The following is a 9,111-nucleotide window of genomic DNA, read 5'->3' as shown; positions in this document are numbered from 1 at the left end:
AATACATAAACACATGATTTGACAAATTTTGAAATGAGTGAAAATAGATTTACTTTCTAAACTTAGTTGCTATAAGCCAATGGCCAATTTGTATATAATCTATTCACAAACAATATTCTTTCCAATGCCCTGAAATGCCAGGTTATCCTTTTCTTCAAGTATATCCATTGTTTACATTTCCATATGATTTTTTACCCCAGAGAACTCTGAAGCCTAAACAACAATTAACTGTGTAGGCACTGTTAGCCATTTATAAAGCTGTGGGATAGAAGAGGTAGTGGAAGGAAAATAATAGTGAAGTCTGATAAAGTTTATTGATCAACAAAATTCTTACAGATACTTCATCATAGGTGTAAGTTATACGTAGAAGAAAGAGTAATTCATAAATGGCTTGATCAAAAATGAAGTGACAGTCATGTGAAAGAATGAATGTCATTCTCATAGAGCTTATATCTTAAGAGTGTCATACAAAGGAAGAAGTGATGAATTTGTAGTTAGAGGACCTGGGCTTGAATCCCAGCTCAACTATTTATTTTCTGTGTGACCTTGAACAAGTCCCTTAACTACCATGTTCACAAGATTTATTATCTGCAAAATGAGGGGATTGGACTTTGTGACTTTTGAGATCCATTTCAGGTATAAGTCTATAATCCTATGATTTTATTCACTGAAAGAAAATTACACACACACATATATATTAAGGTCTTGAGAAGAAATCAGTCCATTTGCAAATAATTCAATCCACCTTCATACTGGCAGGTGAGACCTGCCCAAATACAGTGACCACCTCAATCATGGATTTTATCAGTGTGTGTTGACTAGATCACAATTTTAGAGCTAGAAGGGATCTCAAAGGGCAATAAATCTATCCCCTTTTATTTTACATATGAGAAAACTGGGGCCCAGAGAAGGGAAGTGACTTGCCCAGTGTCACATAAGTAGTATGTGACAGAGCCAGGAATTAACTTAGGTCTTCTGATTCCAAACTGAGCTCTCTTTCAGTGTATCATGTCTCCAAAAACAATAAAATAATAAAATTGCAAATTTCCTCTAGCCTTGAGTTGGAAATTCAATATGACATATAGAGAAATCTCTTTTAAATGGAAAGAAATTTAGATGTGAACTACACCATTTATATCATAGCCACTTCCTTCAAAAATATCAAATTTAGCTGCATGTTTCCCCTTCCCATATTTTGAGAAGTATGCAAAATTACAGGGATCTGTAATTTCCTCAAAATATGTTTTATCTTCTCACTTCTTTTCCTTTGCTCTCCTTTCCCTTCTTCAGTTTTCAAATAGCAGCCACTGTTACCAGTAGGGCAATGTCAAAATAGTATTTTCTTTGTCTCTTCTAGAATTCAGTGCTAGCAACTGGCTGGAATGAGGACAAAGGAGAGTTGGTCCACACTCACTTTCTTCTCCTTTCCCAAGTGCTTATGGGACCCTGCTTATCTCTGGCATCATCTTCACTAGACTCATTGGGGATGAGGGGCCACAAGGTATTTGCTCCCCCCCAATATATTTCACTTTTAGCCTTTCAGAGAGATACCACCTGAGATGGGGGATGAAACAGTTGCCATTCTTTTTTATCTTAATGCCAAAGTTCTTAAGCCTGAAGCCCCAAACCTGAAAATAAAAGATGTTAACACCACCTTTTAGTCATACAAAAATTCTTCTGCTGAAGGCTAGCAAGTCTGGTAGTAGTAGACTATACCCCAAATATTTGTGTAATTCTCCTTGTTTTAAAATTTAGAAATGAGAGAGTAGGTAGTGTATTAGTAAATCTGGTAAGAAAGTGTTTCTTATGACATCTTACATCATAACAAGGTTATGGTTGATATTTTTCAGTAGTATTTAAACCATTACTGGTTAAATTTGAGATTTTGAAAATTTTGCTAATAATTTTTGTCAGAAAGAAACTTTGTGGAGTTATCTTTCAATCTTATGGGATTTCATGTCTCTCTCCCAGCACAGATACTTCCCTGTACCAATTTAGTTGCCCAGCACTTTTAGTTTTTTGAAGGATGTAAGTAGTTGCTCAGGAGCAACTTATATTAACACGGAAGAAGGAAATCTGATTTCTTTCTTCCTTCCTTCTTTCCTTCCTTTCTTCGTTCCTTCCTTCCTTCCTTCCTTCCTTTTTTCCTTTCTCCCTCTTCCTTTATCCTTTCCTTTCAATTTTTTTAATAGGAAAAAATGGATTTAGAGAGCTAGTTGCCAGAGAAGCAATAAAGGGTTGCTTTGGGAATAAGGACCACTTTGGGGTAAAAAAAAATGTAAAGAGGAGGAAAAATAAATTAAGAAGGCAGAGAAAAGATAAGACTGGTTTAAAGGTGGCACACAGGTCAGTAGGAAATTTTTAGAGAAGTGATGTGGACAACTGCAAAGTAGTAGATAGTCATGAAGACAAATAGAAGATTTTTTTTATCTTTAAGCATTGGAGGAATTTGAGGAGAATTATTATTTCCACAATGGTAAAACCATACCTGGGAAAGGGTTAGCAGGGTTTTGTCTTAAGGTATTGAATTTAGATGGTGATATGAGCATTGGAAGTCCTTCAAAAGTATAGAAATAGCAGAATTTATGGTTTAGTTAGCAAGAATGACTAGTTATAATCATAAACCATCAAGTGATAAACTGCAATGAACTTCTTTTCCACTTTCCTCCCCTCAGCCTCCATGCAACTGCCTCTTCAGAAATGTGTCCCCAAGTCTTTGTCTCTCTTGCTATTCTCCCACCTCCTGCTGACTTGAGGAAGTTTGCACTGCTTACCCCAGCTTTCATTTGTATTCTTTGACTTGAGTACAGAAGTTCCTAGTTATGTCTCTGTCCAACGATTTCTCCTTAATTTGCCAGGGAATTCATTCCTAGCCAAAGATGTCTTTGGTAATAAGCTACAAGGTTAATGTGTGATACAGTGAGCCATAATGGAAGAGGACCATTTGTAAAATGGCTAATCTTAACTATTCACTCCCCATTCCAAGCCTTTTTAGAAGTATCAATTGATTCATTTCCCTAAATTACTGATCTGCTCATTCTATTCAAATCAATAAACCTTTGTTAATCACCTACTATGTGTTACACTGTGGAAACTATTGTTTTTGTTGTTTGTCTTTTGTTCTCAAAGAGGACCACGGCATCAGGAAGATGATAGCCTTGACTTCCAAGTGGATTGGATTTAAGTGAGGGAGGGCTGTTCAAAGTTAACAGCCTCACTTTCTCCTCCAGAGCCATCTGAGCGCAATGGCAAGATATAGATCAGGACAACTGAAGATGGTCTCACATGCAGTGGGAGACTCTGGCCTTTTAACGCTAAGGTCTTTCCCAGGTCTTAGTTTGACTGAGGCCACATCCACAAAATAATGTAAAACATGGATCCAGCTTTCATGGAACTTATAGTCTATTGTTGTCTCATGAATAACCCCACTTTCTAAGGAAGATCTCAAGAAAAGCTTCATCACAGCCACAGCATTTGAGTGATGCTTTAAAGAAGAGGTATTGAATGCAAGCAAATCAGGTCAAAACGTAATTGAGAAATGTTTCACAAAATAAATAAAAGTACCATACAACATAAATAATGTTAATCTGTCATTTTCTAAGTCAATACTTGGCCCACAGAGAACTGTTTCCTATTTGATTTTGACGCCATTGCTTTAAAGGATAACAGATTCCACAAACAAAGAGAAAAAGGGTAAGTGTTCCAAGATAGGAAATAGCCTACATGAATGAGCAGAGTAAGAAAGCACAATGTGTTTAGCGGGCAGAGGCTAATCCAGTTTGCTTACAGCAAACAAGTGAAGAGTAGTAAGGCGAGATAGTAGCTTATTACATGGCATAAAGCTGAAATGGTAGAATGGGATTTAAGTATACAGAGCCTGAGTTATAAGCAAAGGTTTTAACTTTAAATAGTGGGCAGGAGGAAGTTGTCAAAGATTTTTGCATAATTGAGTAAAATTATCAGATTTTGCATAAGATATATTATTCTGATAGTGTTATGACTAATGAGTTGAAGGGTATAACAAGGTCTATTATGAAATTTTTATAATAGCTCTGAGTCAAGACTTCTTTCCATTTTACAAAGCTAGTTTGAAAACAAGAGACGGTCAAGATGATTACGTGGACAGTCACAAATGAGCTTTTCCATCATCTGTGTACTCCAATGAAAACCTAAAATTAGTGCCAGGCTTTCAATGATCATGAAATCTAAAGAGACTTGGACTAGGAGCCAGCAACCTCCAGGTTGGCAAGCCTTAAAGCCTCTAGAAAGTCCAAAGCTCAGTGACCTGAAATAAGCAGAAGACCTCAAAGATCTGGTGTTCAGAACATTTATGATCCAAGGTGTCCTACAACTTATAAGAATTCTGACAGCAGACATACTTGGAGAAGTGGAAGCCAGTATTAGAACCTTTGTACATCATTAGGACCAAATAAGTTCTACTCACCACCCCTAAGGGAACAGGATGAGGAAGAACATGAGATATTAGGACATTAACCTTAACTCTTTGAATTTCACTACATTATCAACACACACCCCCATCCCTCAAGAAAAAAAAAATTAATCCACAGGAAATTCCTCAACTTTGGTACTTACATCTCATCAAAACCCACAATAGCCTTTGCTCCTCTGATTGAAAGTCTTCTCAAATCCTCCACGTAAAGAGATCTCAAAAACTTCATTTCTCATTAGCAGCATTCTTTGTATTCTACTCCATCATTATCATTACCCCAATCCTCCAAGCCTAGGAAAAGTTCATCAACAGGATACTCATCAGCATTGATATTCACGTTTCATCCAAACCCTCAGTAGCCTCTGGAAGGTTCCATATCAAGTGGCTCAGAAGACCATCAAAGGCTTCATTTCTTATCAACCACACTCGGAATTCCATTCTACCACTATTATACCCCAGACATTCCCCCTAACCCCCACTAATTACTTTCTAATTTCCTTTTTGTGTTATTTCCCCTCATTATTCTTTAGATCCTTGAGGGCAAGGGCTGTCTTTCCTTTTATTATTTGCATCCATAGTACTTAGTACAATATCTGGCACACAATTGTTTAATAAATGTTGATTATATTATACTGATAAAGAAATATTCAGAGACACTTAAGTGGAATGCAGAAAAGGAGAATAACTCTGACAGCAAGCAGAGCTTCTGAGGAAAATTGTTTTTGCCACAAAGATGAAATCATTTCTGGAAGAAAGGCAAAGAGAATTTGGAAAATAATCTTATAAGTGAAATGAGAGCCCTAGAGAAAAAAAAATTTAGATAGAGAATAAATAAATAATTTAGAAAGAATGTAGTAAATTTTACTCAAATAATGGACTCTGAAAATTAACAGAGACCAGATAGAAATCACTGGCATCACAAGAAAACGAGAAATATTAAAACAAAATAGAAATTTGAAAAGAATTGAAGAAAATATAAAATACATATATATGTGTGTGTGTGTCTATAATACATATATATTATGTATATATACATATATATATTATATATATATATATATATATATATTATATATATATGTATGTATGTATTGTTAACCTTTCACAGAATTTGTTCTAAGAAAGAGACAAACAAATTAGGCTGTGTATCCATGTTTTAATTTCTGTCAAGCTGGCGATCCGCATTGCTTGGAAGTTACAGTCCAGAACTGGCTCAATTTGGAATTTGAGGTGTCCAGTTTATAACCTTTTCAAGAGGGCTGATATCACCCCACCTCCTGACAGAGGAAATACCTCTTCTATCAGATCACCCCAACCATACCAGACCACTCTCAACCTTGAGCTATCTACGCAGAAAGAATCTGTTTCCACCTAATCCTGTGCATCTTCCAATTCAATCTCATTATCAGTAATGTCTTTCTAAAGAACTTTGGAGAAGGGGCTTGGGGGCGGGGTGGAGCTCTGAGTGTCCAAGATAATAATTTTTCACAGTACACACACACACACACACACACACACACACACACACACTTTAATGCATATTATATATACCCTTGCACAGTCACAGACCTACACATATGCATAAGCATATACATATACAAATACACACACATATATGCATATGTATACTGCTTAGAAACCAAGACTTCTCCAAAAATAAGAAAAGTAAGCCTGGATACAATAATTTAAGAACTCATTAATGAACACTGAGACCAGAAATAGCCCAGAGACAACTGTAGCCCACAAGGTTCAATATTCAGAGGCAGAAAGTATGGAGGGTTCCCATGAGAAAATCCTAGGGTGGTTGAAATAGAAGGAGTTCAAGTATAAAGAAGTCACAATCAGATTCATGCAAGAGATGACAGCTTCTATTATAAATGAAAAGATTTTCAACTATAGTATCCCATGAGGAAAAAGATAGAGGCATACAAACAAGAATAACATCCTACAAAGCTGGGTATAATCCTGTGAAGAAAAATAGAACCTAAAAGGAATAGCTTTAATCATTTCTAATGGAAAAAAAAAGACACAAAGTTGACTAGAAACTTTGAGATACAAAAACAAATTTACTTAGAAAAAACAATTTATTTGAACAATTAGACAAAACTCTGTAATGATAAAATGCTAACATTCCAGTAGGATAAGGAAAGGCAAATGTTCTTTCAGAAATGTAATATCTTCCAAAAATGTAGAATATCTGAGAATGCGTGTATTGGTCTTGTTCTGATAGTTTTAAGAAAGGAAAGAAAAAGAAAGGCAAAGATAAAGTGTAGGAGAAGGTAGAATTCTTTCACAAAATTGCATTGTAAGAGAAGCATGTACAAACATGGAGGAAGGGCTGAGAGGAGTGGGAATCAAGTGAACTTAAATCTCATTGGATTTCAACAAAAGAAGGTTAAACATATACATAATTTAGTATATAAATATATCAAAATCAAGAAAAAAAAGAGACAGGAAAATGGTGTAGGGAGTGATACTGTATAGGGAGTGAAATAATAATTATATACCTATATCTGTGTGTGCATATATACATGCAGCATTGAATAGTATAGCAGCTTAGTGGTTTAGTGTTTAAAATGCTGTTTCTAAATTGAGATTTTTCTCTTTTCCTCCATAAACACAGTGCCTTGTTTCTTCAGTTATTTTAGATTAATCTACTTTAAGGCAATCCCATTGCCACCTGATGTATTTCCCTAAACCTCACTGCCCCCATTTTTTGTTGCCCTTTTCCCTATTTTGGAGTTTTGCTTACTGTACTAGTTTCTTTTTCCTTCTTCCTTTTTGTTATTTATTTAATTATTCCACTTTTATCTCTAAGTTAAGTACTCAAGTAAAATTCTCCTCCTTCTATTCTCCTTTAACTTCTTTTGCTTGTTATATTTTCCAAAATTCCATTTAAAATAATTTTCACTTCATTTTATTCACCATTTATCTTGAAATTATATATATTCTAAACATTTTTTTAAAATTCATGACCCTTTAACTTATTTAGTCCTTCTTTGCTCTCTATATAGGTTAATTAGTTGGCACAGTGGATGGAGCTCTGGTTCTCAAATCAGGAGAACCTGATTTCAAATCCAGCCTCAGACATTTAGTAGCTTTGCGACTCTGGGCAAGTTACTTAACCTTATTTGCCTCAGTTCCTCATCCGTAAAAGTGAGCTGGAGAAGGAAATGGAAAACACTCCAGTATTTTTGCCAAGAAAATTCCAAATGGGGCCATGGAGAGTTAGACATGACTAAAACAACTCAATAACAACAAAAACAATTTTTCTCTATATGTCTCACGGATTTAAAACTTCTAAGGTACCTATTTTGGGTGTCATCTTCTAAACATGTTCTCTGCTATTACTTGAAGGTTTTGCCCCCAACCCACTTTTTCCTTATGCAATTCCTACTTTAGTAATACCTAAATATAATAGAGTTTATCTTAAATCCTTCATTTCTCTTATTTCTATTTGCAATTTGTCCCAAAAATCATAGTGCAGTTTTAAGCTCTTGGGACATGCTGTATTTTAAATATATTTCTCATATGCTTCATTAAATAATAATTTTTCCATTCTTTTTACTGGGGAATTAAGTTCACTGAAAAGTATGAATATATCATAAAATCTGTGTATTCATTTCAGTAAATACACAGATATGCACACATACATGTATACCAATATCTACATACATATATGTAAATTTCATCGACTTTTATGTCAACCCTCAGTTTCTAAAGTTCATGTTGTTTAGTGTACTTGCCTCTCTTAGAAAAGCAATGTAGTATAGTGGATTAAGAGTTGGTCTCAAAGTCAAGAAATTCCTGGGTTCAAGTCTTCCCTCTCACATAAACTAGCTGTGTGATTATGGCTAAGTCACAACAATCCTAGTTTCTAGTCACCTCTCTTATGCAATAAATTGCAGAGAAGGTGCTACTCTGCCTTGGTAGAGAGTATTCCTTACTGATTTTTCTTTATGTCAATGACATCACTGACCAAATCCATATTTTTAATCTGATCTTGGTTCCTTTCCCCCAACGCTCCTTCCTTCCCATTATCTCACTTAGTATTCTTTGCTTGAGTTAGCTTTTATTATTTTTCACTTTATCTCTATTTCATACTTCATTCCTAGTTCAGATTATAAATCAGTATATCATCCTGCCCTCCCCCACCTCATCCATTCTCTTAACTTCCATGAGATTCATTTGTAATGACCATTTATTTCTGGAGGGGAAGTTATACCCTAGGTAACCGCACATGCAGTCCTTCCAAAATTATATGGTTCATCTTTTCTAATTAAAAAAATATATAATAAGCTCTATGATAGTGAGTCATAGAATACTATGATCTCCAAAAAAATTAAAGTTTAAGGTCACACAATAAACAGATACATGGTAGGTATATGTTGGTTGCAATGCAGTTCCATGAAAAACCTAAATGAGAGAAGCAATATAAAGGATATCATCTAGGATATTATAACTAGAAATGAGGTGGGATAGTCCAATAGCAAGTGTAAGAGAGAACTGATGGATAGATTACAAGCTCCATTGATATTTATGCTATATTTTTTAAAAATCCCTAGAGGGAGGACCATATTCCACTAAGTGAATTTCTTGTAGAGAATTAAAGGAAGATGAAGAAGAGAGCTGCACAAGATAAAAGGGTGTTGGTGAGTTGT

Source organism: Phascolarctos cinereus, unplaced genomic scaffold (assembly GCF_003287225.1).
Source record: "Phascolarctos cinereus isolate Bilbo 61053 unplaced genomic scaffold, phaCin_HiC Scaffold_2;HRSCAF=192, whole genome shotgun sequence".
NCBI classification, from domain to species: Eukaryota; Metazoa; Chordata; class Mammalia; order Diprotodontia; family Phascolarctidae; genus Phascolarctos; species Phascolarctos cinereus.
Note: the sequence above shows the minus strand (reverse complement) of the source record.